This window comes from Topomyia yanbarensis, chromosome 3, assembly GCF_030247195.1.
Source record: "Topomyia yanbarensis strain Yona2022 chromosome 3, ASM3024719v1, whole genome shotgun sequence".
In the NCBI taxonomy this organism is placed as follows: Eukaryota; Metazoa; Arthropoda; class Insecta; order Diptera; family Culicidae; genus Topomyia; species Topomyia yanbarensis.
In genome coordinates this window covers 253,564,096-253,576,283 of record NC_080672.1, presented here as the reverse complement: position 1 = coordinate 253,576,283, position 12,188 = coordinate 253,564,096, and the positions used below count along the sequence as shown (strand labels likewise).

The 12,188-nt window shown below is 37.7% G+C and overlaps 1 protein-coding gene across 10 annotated transcripts in view; it reads left to right on the top strand.

Moving 5' to 3' along the window:
- Positions 1–12,188, top strand: part of LOC131690966 (cell adhesion molecule Dscam2) — a 352,778-nt gene that overhangs the window by 59,320 nt on the left and 281,270 nt on the right. For 3 of the 10 annotated variants that reach the window (XM_058977073.1, XM_058977068.1, XM_058977069.1), the window contains exon 1: positions 279–1,244. The exons of the other annotated variants lie outside the window; for them this stretch is intronic. The gene's annotated coding sequence lies outside the window, so the exon portion shown is untranslated. Of the gene's footprint in view, positions 1–278; positions 1,245–12,188 lie in introns of those variants that run through there. 10 annotated transcript variants of the gene reach the window in all.

Genomic DNA, 12,188 nt, shown 5'->3' with positions numbered 1-12,188 from the left:
CTGTCTGTGGTATCCCTGTAGCGGGTAAGGATATCCTCTCATTCTCACAGCCCTGTTCAGTCTTTCGCAGCTTCCGCCGACTGTGGCTGCAATACCACCATCAACAATAACAACAACAACAACACCAGCGTAGATAGGAGATGAGATGTGTATCTTTACTTTTTTGCTCTCGGTTGAGCACGATTTTTCCTTTCCCGGTCCGAACGTGGAAACCGACGATAAGCTTATACACATCATCTGGAGTGGTCTTCTGGTCCTGTCTTGGCGGTTCCGACCGCTCAACTTTAGTCTGATTTTTGAGCTTCGGTACGGTGGATGTTTTCTCGAGGAGCCAATTTCCGGATCCGGAGTGTTAATGTGACAGTTGTTGAGTGCTTCTCCTTCGTCCTCACTAGTCGGCAGTGTCAACCTCTCTGTCAACAGTGTCCCATCTCTTAATGCTATCCATGAGTGGTTTGCTGCTTTACGAGAAGGAAGATAGTAATATCCGTGTGGCTGATGTTGGCTGTCGTGTGAGGTGGAGAAGACGAGTCCGCAAGTAATTTACTCAAGTGCTGAGAAACTTATTGTTCTTGCAAAATCTCAAGTGGATTTCGCGGATTTCTGCTTTTCGCCGGCTGCGAACGAGGACTCTTTCAACGGCACGGACGATTGTTTGTTTGTGTGGTGGGCACTTGCTATAAAGGAATTCGTCTAGGAATTTAATACTAATTGTGCTGTTTTTTGAGTCAGATGAGAACGTGGGGCTTTAAAGCTGGGTTTTGTCAAATCAGATAAGCATTTTACGAAATGTGAAATCACGAGGCGATATAACTGACAAGCGCCCAAATTGAATCTCAAACAAGGGGGAAAAGTGGAGTGAAGTAGATGTTCTTTATCACTGGATGAGTGCTGGAAAGTGCTGACGGAGCGGTTGCGAGAAGAATTATTAAAATTGAAAGTGGAGATAATGTACCTTGCTTAAAGCGGATGAAACGGGAGATTTTATGTGAAGTGTAATGAATAATTAAATCTGATTCCGCAGAAAGTTGTGTAGGTTTGGAGTAGGGTAAAATTGGTGTTGACAAGCTTAACGCTACCCATCTCGAGCCACTGCTATATGAAGTGTTGGTGATTAATATTAATATGATTAGTGAAAATTAGATAACCTGTTCTCTAATATCAACTAAATCACCATTTAGGATATCAATAAGGACGTCATTAAGCTGTGTTGTTAGTAAGTTGCTGTCTTGAATTGTGGAAAGGTAATTCACGGAGCAATATTAATTATAATATTCTTTGACATTATAGAGTTTGTGTTGATATTAAATTTTCGTATGGTTCTCGCGATTTTATAACGATGGCTGAACTAAATCGTATTGTTCGATGCTTAACTTTACTCTTCTTTGGAGGCCCGACAGATTACAATTTTTACTAATTAAAAACTTTTGATTTGAAGAAAAATTATCGAATGCAATTGACAAATTTCTAGCTTCAATAAGAAACAAAAGGGATTTCCATTTCACCGAACCATAGAGGCTCTCAGTTTATTCATACACATAAAATTAGGTAATAAATGGGAAAAATAGGAAATTTAATTTTTAAATTTTACCGACGGGCTGTTTCATCTCTTCTACAAGTGTATGGAAAATGGTGGATGGAAAAAGAGAGAGTAGTGTTCTTTATTATTTCGCTACATTTATCTTGATAGAAACTGTGTTGACTGCTTCAATGTTTGATTTTGTAAGCCTCAATGCTTGAAAAATGGACACAAATTATAGTGGATATGTTGAACGTAATCGGTCCCTTTGTTTGATGAAAGCAATAGTAATGAAGTTCTCTGTTGGGCATAGGAGATTTTGGTAGGTACTTATTCCTGCTTAGTATGATCCGCTGCACCATAGTTGAAATCATTCATTCACGCTCTATTGCCAAATCAAATATGTCTCATACTTGTTGGCTTCCATGCATCAATGTATTAATCTCGGGATATATCATGGAATTTTTATGCGTGACCTGTCCCGACACTGATAATGCGAATAACTACTCTGACACGTGCAAGGTGGTGTCGGTCACAATGTTTTCGAACCTGTATAATGACGAACTTTTGATCGTTGGTTTTCTAGCTTGACCTGTATCTTATGTTTGTTCGCTTAGGTACCATGCAACGGCAGATAAATGAAAAGTTAGACGCTATTTGAAATAAGAGGTTTTGAAAATTCAAAAATTCAAACTTTTTTCAACTTTTCGAAAATAAATGTTGAATGTTATTGCGATTAGTAGGAGTTGAAAATCAATAATTTTGAGCATTTTAAACGCACTTCGGGAAGCAAATGCGTCCAAATAAATACCTCCCCCACGTACGATAAAAATATTCAAAAATATTTATTTCAAATTTCTAGTAACCGGCAATATCAGCCCAACAGTTACTTTCCGAAAAGTTGAAAAAATACATTTATTCGTTTTTGTTTGTATTCAACAGATTGAAATGGTGAGTTAAAAGAAAGCAATTATATGAACAAACTTGCAACCTTTGAAACTCCGGCCCAATGCACAAACTCTTATGCTGTCTTTGGGCCATGATGATATCCCAGGAATGATTTTTGCAGGGGGGTGGGCGTAGCGTAGTTGGTAAATCGATTGCCTTGTACGCAGCGCACCTGGGTTCGAGTCCCAACCCCGCACATAGGGTTAGAAATTTTTCATAAGAGATTTTTCTAACCCGAAGAGGCGAATGACCTTAAGGTTAAAACCTCTATAATCTAAAAAAATGATTTTTGCATAGGCGACGGTGATCGTGCCACTGCCTCTAAAGCAAGCTTACACACAACCCCCGATGCCACCCAACACATTGCCCGTTAGATACAACTAAAAAAGTCTTAAAAATAAGGAATTTGCACTTACGTCAAAACCCATAAAATGAACTAATTATTTAATTCGAGCGGCGGATTTACTTCCGACATACCTCTGTTAACTAGGCAAGGGACTAGAAATCGACCTCCATTAGCTCTGTGACCCATCGAAGTCCGATGGGTAATGAACTAAAATCAGACACAAGAAGACAATAAAAAATCTGGACTTAGTATCAAGCGGGACAATTAAGTAGATCAAATATGTTGGTGGCAGTGGCGGTTGTGTGTGATCTCGCTTAGAATCTGTTGTGCGATCACCGTCGCCAATCTGATAATCATGTGTTCTTTCTGGGACGTCATAGTACTGGTCCAGAGTTCCAAGGGTTGCAAATTCGAATCCAGCCTCTGGAGTAATTTTTTCACATAATTGCTTTGTTCAACTCGCTGTTTCAATCTGTTTTCCTAGTTGGATACTATTAAAAATCTTAAAAATAAGGTATTGACACTTACGCCAAAACCAAAAATAAAGTTTACTGGACATTTTGTCGCATTTGCATCCCTAAATGCGTTAAAAATTATTTAAAACTGTTGATTTTCATGCAATGCATGATTCAACAATTATTTTCGAAATTGCAATATCATTCAACAATTATTTTCGAAAAGTTGAAAAACTATAATTTTGTCCAGAGCTGCAAACTTTCAACAGGTTGTTTTGAACTTGAAGGAGGAACAAATCTCAAATCAGGCCCTACTATGCTCAATTCGCATTTGTTCGTTTGCACAATTCATTCAAACAGCCGAGTAGTTCAATCATTTTCCATTCATTTTCAATTTCATTGACCCTGTGAATATCTCTCTATTGGAGTATTGACTAGGTTTTTCAAGAAAAACTACTCTGAACATACTTCTTACTGTTCATGTACGCTTGAAAACGCAAAATATGTGAACATTTAACCATTAACATTTAACTCTACAGAGTAGATGACAACTTTGGTTGGTGAATGAAACAGTATCAAATGTTTGTTTCATTATTTTTGGCATTAAATTGATCATTTTTCGGATTTTATCTATCCATCACACGGTGAATATTCCGGAATCCAAAGGCCAAATTCCTTTGCATTTGAAACATTTCTGGTTATAGTCGAGATGAAAGGCTATGAGATAAGCAGTAGTAATCAACTGCAGAATTTTGTAAATATCTATTGTTTCAGCTGGATGAAAAACCTTATATTCCGTCAAAGCAGTATTTTAGTACGACTTGAAAGGGCCGAAAACAGTACGGTCAAGAGGTTGCAATTTATGGCTTGTGTGTGACGACAATGAAACGATTGTAATCGCATTATCGCTACATATTCTCAAGTCGTTCGGAAACATGTGTGATTCGTGATTGTCAAGCATTACAAGTATTGAATAGAGTTTGAGAACTTGTTGAAATGTAACTAACAATCTTCGAAATTTGTGGAAGTCATCCAAACACTTTCGTGAATACCAAGCCCCGAACTCCCACAGCGCAGCACATAGCGGCCAATGCTACTATGTCGGCTGATGTAACTTGTGAGACCTGTTTTTGACCTTTCAATGGTATGATTCTCCCTGGAACAATTTCACGTTGATTTTTTTCTTTGTTTCTTCGTTGATTGTTTTTCGTTTGGTTATTGGTTAATACCTCGTGAGAAAATCATCCGATCAATACAATCGATAACCAGTTCAAAAATATAGAATACGTATACTTTCAGGGTAACAGACGACCAAAGTCGAAATAAGAAAAATCTAAAAGATCACAAATTTTACTTGTTGTTTAACAAGTAAATGTTTCGATTTTTAAATTTTTTTTTTTAATTTCTAAACCTTCCTAAATTTATATTTCAGCCACACCTATTGCACAACTGTACTGTTAGTCTGTTACGTCGATCGGATGTTCACATGAGATGTTGATAAATAACTGCAAAGAGTATCCAAAACATGCGTTTCAAAGGAATTTGAAAAAAAAACTCTTCTTTGAAGAAGAAAATGGACATTGTTTCCGTGTTTAGCGAAGCAAAATTGACGCAGCTTAATGGAATTACCGCAAAGTTTGTGAACAAATTTTATTGATGATTATAAGTTGCGGCTTCCCACTACTCGGGTTCTTGTTTGCTCGACGGACCCTTCTTGTCAGGGCGGTATAGGTGCTTCTATCAGAATTTCGGATTTTATTAACAAAACAAAAAGGTAAACAAACAAATCTAAATTTACCGACTTTATTTCCTCTAAATCCTCTTCCTTCTCTTTACACTCTACTGCTTGTGGATCTGCTGTTGTTGGCGGAAAGACGGTTTCGTCCGACCGGCCGGGACTACAACGTCCGAGTTCTCCCGGAATGTCGCTGGCTGCTCCGACCGCAGTCCTTGGCGTTTAGCTAGGGATGTGAGCTTGGCTCCTTTGTTGGAACCGCAAACGATCCCGGAAGCCATCATAGTGCACTTCCCATGGGGAACGACATCGGCCGTTCTCGCCATAGAGGATAAGTCGAATGAGCCAAGCTCTCTTCTATAGCTAATTGACAAGGAGAACGAAGCAACCTTTGTGGAGGAAATGAAGCCAGTAAATTTAGATTTGTTTGTTTATCTTTTTGTTTAGACGGGGAAGCGGAAGCACTGCTTTACGTTTAGCTTACCCTTATTGGCGAACCGACACCGTACACTTTACTAGTGCCCGAACCACGGGCCGGCTTGCCGTCGCAAGCCCGCTCTGAAATATTTTCTTAGTGGCGGGAAACTGTCCTGAAAAAAATTATTCACGGCCGTCTGTTGATCGCCGTGGTTCGTCACTTTTTTATAATGGCTGCCTTCTTCACGACCAAAACAAAATCTGCATCACCACATAGCTGTCGTTGCCTATGCGCAGCATAATCAGCACCCATTTCGCAGCAAAAGGAGAACGGTAACCTATCTAAACCCTATGTTTCGTATACAGAAATGTTCAACAAAATTTTCTACATCTATCTTCACGCACATAACCGTTCACAAACCCGAAAATGAACAAAAATTTACAACTTACTGTGAACGATACAGAACAGCGATGAACATAAGGGCATGTTCAGGAGAGTTTTTTTGTATAGGAGTTTCAAAGTAGAACTGGAACTGAAACATTCACATCATCAGCAGAGCGTTTTGTTTTATAATTTCGAACAGTTTTGTTTTAAAATTTAAAACTGTTATATGACGTCGTTGCTGTGTTTTAAATGAAATTTTTTTCATGACCGTTGCAAACGCTGCGTTAGGGGACAACACCAAAATGAACACAAACGGTCGCATATAAAGTGTTGTCCTCTAACGCGACTGAAGTGTTTGTTGAAGCTCTAAGTTGAAGCCGGTGTCGGCGGTAAAACATGATGATGAGTTATGTTCTACCATAGACCATGCGGTAGACTTGGGTGCAACGCCCAACTCCTACTCTGCAGAAGGCAAAGAATTCTTTACATTTCCTTTCGTAAAATGTCTGTGTGTGTATGTGCGTATGTGTGTATGTGGAAAAAAATGTCACCACTGTTTCTCAGAGATGGCTGAACAAACTTAGTCTGAAATGAAAGGTACAACCCTTCAGTCAGCTACTACCATTTTGCATTTCTCCTATAGAAAGGTTATGCAATCACTCTGAACATTGTCAACCTAATCCCTAATTTTTTTTGACTTACATAGGTTTTCTGTATTTTAACAAGGTCGTAGTTAGGGGGATACGGTGAGGGGCAACCCCCACATCACTCACCACCCTTCCCTAAACCGCCATTCCCTCATCAAGTACCCCTCCACGTGAATAAAATTTTCTAATTCCTCTAGAATAAACTTTCCTAGTGGTACTGAAAAACCAGTGACAAATTTGGTTTGAAATGATTTTGAGTTGAGAGACTAATTTAAAATTTCTTAACAAGTTGAAAAATTTTGGCGGGGTCCAAACCCCCGAACCTTCCTCCTGGATCCGCGCTAGTTTCAAGTGTTTCAGCGTCCATTCATAGCAACTCAAGTTCGTAGCTGTCGATTCATTGTACGTATGTAGAAATCGCACTGAATATCTAATAGACAGTTCCACCATTATACTAAATATAACTAGCCATGGAATTGTAGTTTGGATAAATGAGAAAGGCACAATTGCACCATTAGGTGGATTAAAACGGGTTTTTCTTTTTTATTTCGACTATGTTAGTCACATTTTCTTTTTTACATTTTAACGATATTCAATTTGCTGGAGATTACTGGGTAGGGAAAGTTATGAAAATTAGAGCCATACTCAAGTGACAGCAAGAATATGAAGTAAACAGATCGGAAAACTAGAAGTGGCAGGGTCATTAGAACAGGCTTAACTCTAGAACGTTGCACTGGGGTAAAATATACCCCACGCCATGTGAAAACGAGAATTTGGTATTTACTGACCTGGGACCCTAACCATAATACAATTTAGAGTTCCTAGTAAGAGTAGGAAAAAGTGGTATAGCCAGTTTGCTTATAGCCTTCGTGGAAGCAGGTGTTAAAGTTGGTGTGGGGTACATTTGTACCCCAGTGTACGGTTGCCGTTAGTGTTTCGTCAGGTTTCGTGCTGTCAATGGAAATGTGATTCGTGACAATACCGGTTTAAATACTGGTTATTTTACTACGTAAGTAACAATTAGCATTATATATTCGTTTTTATTCATGTATACAATTAATTAAATTTAATTTTGAAGAAAAAAAACGTTCTCATTTTTGCTGATTTTTATCGTTTTATTGTTTATTTTCAATAGTTTTTCAAAATAATGACTCGCAAGTATAATTTGCGCACAGTATCTGCTGTAACAGTAACGTTGCGTGTTACTGTTGTATTACTGATCAGAAATATTTTTTTCATTTCAATTTCCACCCCATTTAGTGGCATTTTCCAAAACCGGATTTTTAAACTTTCACTCTTCCAAATAATTGCACTTTTTCAAAATATTCGAAATTTCATTTTATAGCGTTTCTAGACCATTTTTCCAACTTTTAGAATCATTAGATTTTTTTCAAATCGGTTGAAAATTCGCAAAATTATCGTAATTTTTGTGAAAAAAGTCAAAAACGCGATTTTTTCAATTTTGTTGTTCAAACCAATTTATGTATCATTGTTTCAATTAATTCCGTATTTTTTCTTACACAGCTGTTTTCGCAATTAAAAAACGAAGAAAATGATGTACTATACATTTCTTTTGTTTGAATTTTTACTGCGAAAATTGCGATCAACCGCGTGGGGTACATTTGTACCCCAGTGCAACGTTCTAGGGTGGAAAACGCAAGTGCAACGTTCTAGGGTTAATATCGCACGGGCTTAACTTTTGTCTTCTGCTAATGAGGGTCGAGCTTAGGCAGCATAACTACGAATCACCCGAGCTCACCAGCATGTGTCTTGGCATAGACAGACAAGTCCATCTTTACCGTGACAACCTCTCTTTTATCCAACTGCGACTACAACTCTGCAGCTATGTTATGGACACACATAACGTTATATGCTATCGACCAGTTCGGACTAAAAAACCGTCGTGAACCATACTATGTTGCGTTTCGGCTTCGCCTCATCAGAAACCGACACTAACACATTGTCGGAATAGATTAGCGCCGGCTTGACGCAAATCCCTTAAAACTAAAACACACTATGTGTTTCAATCAAACGACTGATCAAACGTGATGTCCCGTTCGAGCAGAAGTTCTGTTTATGCCGATGAGACACAAGTGAAGCCGAAACTTGTCTTGGCTTAGCAGGCCTATGCGAAAGCACTATGCTATATTTCACCCTAAGGAGGAAAATTTGGTAAAAACCAAAATTTCTCACTAGGGTGAAAATTTGTTGGTAAAAACCAGTCTTTGTACATGAGGGCACAAATCCTTATTTCATACTATGTTGCGTTTCGGCTTCGCCTCATCAGAAACCGACACTAACACATTGTCGGAATAGATTAGCGCCGGCTTGACGCAAATCCCTTAAAACTAAAACACACTATGTGTTTCAATCAAACGACTGATCAAACGTGATGTCCCGTTCGAGCAGAAGTTCTGTTTATGCCGATGAGACACAAGTGAAGCCGAAACTTGTCTTGGCTTAGCAGGCCTATGCGAAAGCACTATGCTATATTTCACCCTAAGGAGGAAAATTTGGTAAAAACCAAAATTTCTCACTAGGGTGAAAATTTGTTGGTAAAAACCAGTCTTTGTACAGGAGGGCACAAATCCTTATTTCATACTATGTTGCGTTTCGGCTTCTGATGAGGCGAAGCCGAAACGCAACATAGTATGAAATAAGGATTTGTGCCCTCCTGTACAAAGACTGGTTTTTACCAACAAATTTTCACCCTAGTGAGAAATTTTGGTTTTTACCAAATTTTCCTCCTTAGGGTGAAATATAGCATAGTCGTGAACCAATTCATCCCCCATGGTCCAATCAAACTCTGAAAAGCTATAAACGTGTCAAGCGGTCCGCCCTTAAGAGACTCATGAAGCATCCCTCTCTTCATTAAAGAGCGTATTATTTGCACCTTAACAACCGCTACAAGCGCTTGAATAAAGCGCTCGCTTTGCCTACCTTCGTCGCATCCAGAATAGTCTGAAAACTAACCCTAAAAGCTTCTGGAACCACGTAAACGAATAGAGAAATGAAACTGGACTACCAACTCACATGATACTTGATGACGTTCAATCATTTACTTTGCCCGACATATGCAGCTTATTCCGAACGCACTTCAGCAGTGTTTTCACTGAAGAAACATTAATCAGTGAACAGGTTTCTGAGGCTGCCAGAATCGTCCCTGTTCGTTCTGCAATTGAATCCCATCCTATTATTACATGTGGCATGGTAAGCACAGCGTGTTCTAAGCTAAAATCATCGTCAAACTTTGGCCCATGGAATGGAATTCCATCTGTAGTACTGAAGAACTGTTCTAGCAGTCTACTGATACCGTTATCAATCATGTTAAACAGCTCTCTACAGTCTGGAGCTTTCCCTGATACATGGAAGAAGTCGTATATCTTCCCAGTATTTAAAAAGGGCAACAAATCCGTGATCTCTAATTATCGCGGGATTGCCTCATTATGTGCTGTATCAAAGCTCTTTGAAATAATCGTTCTAGATTTCATTACTCACAACTGTTCTAATTACATATCCGAGACTCAACACGGATTTATGCTTCGTCGATCAACTTCCACGAACCTTACATCATACACATCATTCATTATTCGATCATTAGAAAATCGTCAACAGGTTGACGATTACACCGATTTATCGGCAGCTTTTGATAAGATCAACCATAGAATAACTGTTGCAAAGTTGGATAGGCTCGGATTCAGTGGATCTTTATTGGATTGGCTTCAGTCATACCTTACTGGTCGCGAAATGGCTATAACGATTGGAGACTGCTTATTTCGCTATCAGCTCTTGAGTTCCTCAAGTCAGTCATCTTGGGCCATTTATATTTCTGCTCTACCTCAACAATTTGAACCTTTCAGTAAATTGTCTGAAACTATCATTCGCCGATGACTTAAAGTTATACCATCTAATCAAAAATGCTGAAGACACTGAATTCTTACAATCACAGTTAGATATTTTCACTAATTGGTGCACAGTGAATAGGATGGTTTTGAATGCTTCAAAGTGTTCTGTTATTTCGTTCACCCGCAAACACTCAACAGTTACATACTACTACAATATTTCGGAAAATATTATTAAGCGTGAATTTTCTGTAAAGGACTTATTTTAGATTCCAAACTAAATTTCAAGGATCATATAGAATACGTCATGTCATAGGCCTCCAAGCTCCTTGGATTCATTTTTCGAGATACTAAAAACTTCAGCTATATACATTGCTTGAAAGTACTTTATTGTGCTCTGGTTCGCTCTACTCTCGAATATGCAGCAGTGGTTTGGTCACCTCATTACCAAATCGATGTCCAGCGCACTTCACTTTGCTCTTCGTAAGCTACCGTGGAGGGACCCGCTAAACCTACCGTGTTACCAAGACCGTTGTCAACTTATCGACCTTGATTTGCTGTCTGTTCGTCGAGGCGTTGCTAAGACAGTTCTCATTGCTGATCTGCTTCAATCAAGAATCGATTGTTCTGATCTTCTGCAGCTTGTGGATTTTGGCATGCATCGTCGTATTCTTAGATTTTTTTCTTTTTTAAGAATCCCTCGCACCAGAACTAATTACGGCAATAATCAACCATTCATTGGCATGTGCCGTCTACTCAATCGTTGCTCCAATGTTTTCGTTTTGCACCTGTCACGTAGTGCTGTAAAACGATTATTTCTAAGCTCGATAGTCATAGCTCTAGTACTAGTCCTTAGATATAAATGATGTTCTATAAATGTTAATTGTATAGTATATATAGTATATATATATATATATATATATATATATATATATATATATATATATATATATATATATATATATATAGTATATATAGTATATATAGTATATATAGTATATATAGTATATATAGTATATATAGTATATATAGTATATATAGTATATATAGTATATATAGTATATATAGTATATATAGTATTAATAGTATATATAGTATATATATAGTCAATGAAATGTATCATTTTCATCAAATTTATGGAATTTTTTCTAACATTTTATTGCTCCATTTTGTAAGACCGTGGAACATTTTTGTCGATATTATGGAATATATCGACGTGACGTGTTACATTGTTAATATTCGATGGATCAATGTCAGTTAATTTATGGCGCAAAATGTAACATTTTATGGAACATTTCCAATATTTTTATGGGGCATCGGTTGATTTTAATTGTTCTTTTATTACTATTTTTGTGCTCTTTTGCGACCATTTTATGGTTCAATTTTACATAATCTATGGATCAAATCATCCTTTTTTATGGATCATTCACACTGTTTTAGGGATTTTCAGTTTTGTTTTATGGAACATGAACAACTTTTTAATGGATCGTTTTTCAATTTTTTATGGATCATTTTTTTTGGTTTAACGGCGCAAACTTAGGGCTGCCCTGTCAAAACACATGTATTTCAAGTAATCGAGAGTGTATGAACCTATGAGAAGAATTTATTAGAAAAATGTTGGGTGCACAGTGTGGTTTGAATCCAGTTTTAATTATCACAAGCAAGATTTTCAATCATTGTTAAGTTTGTTCCACTTGGTCAATTCTCCCATAAAATCTTATTCAAGTCTCCCCAGCACTATTTCTTGCGTTGAATGTCGAGCAAATTTTGATGCATGTAAAATTAATTCACCACTTTATAAGGAATTGTATGGATTGTTAGTACTATAAAAAATAATTACTCGAGCACATATATCCTTACAAAGTTTGATGAAAATTTTCATCATTTAAAGTAA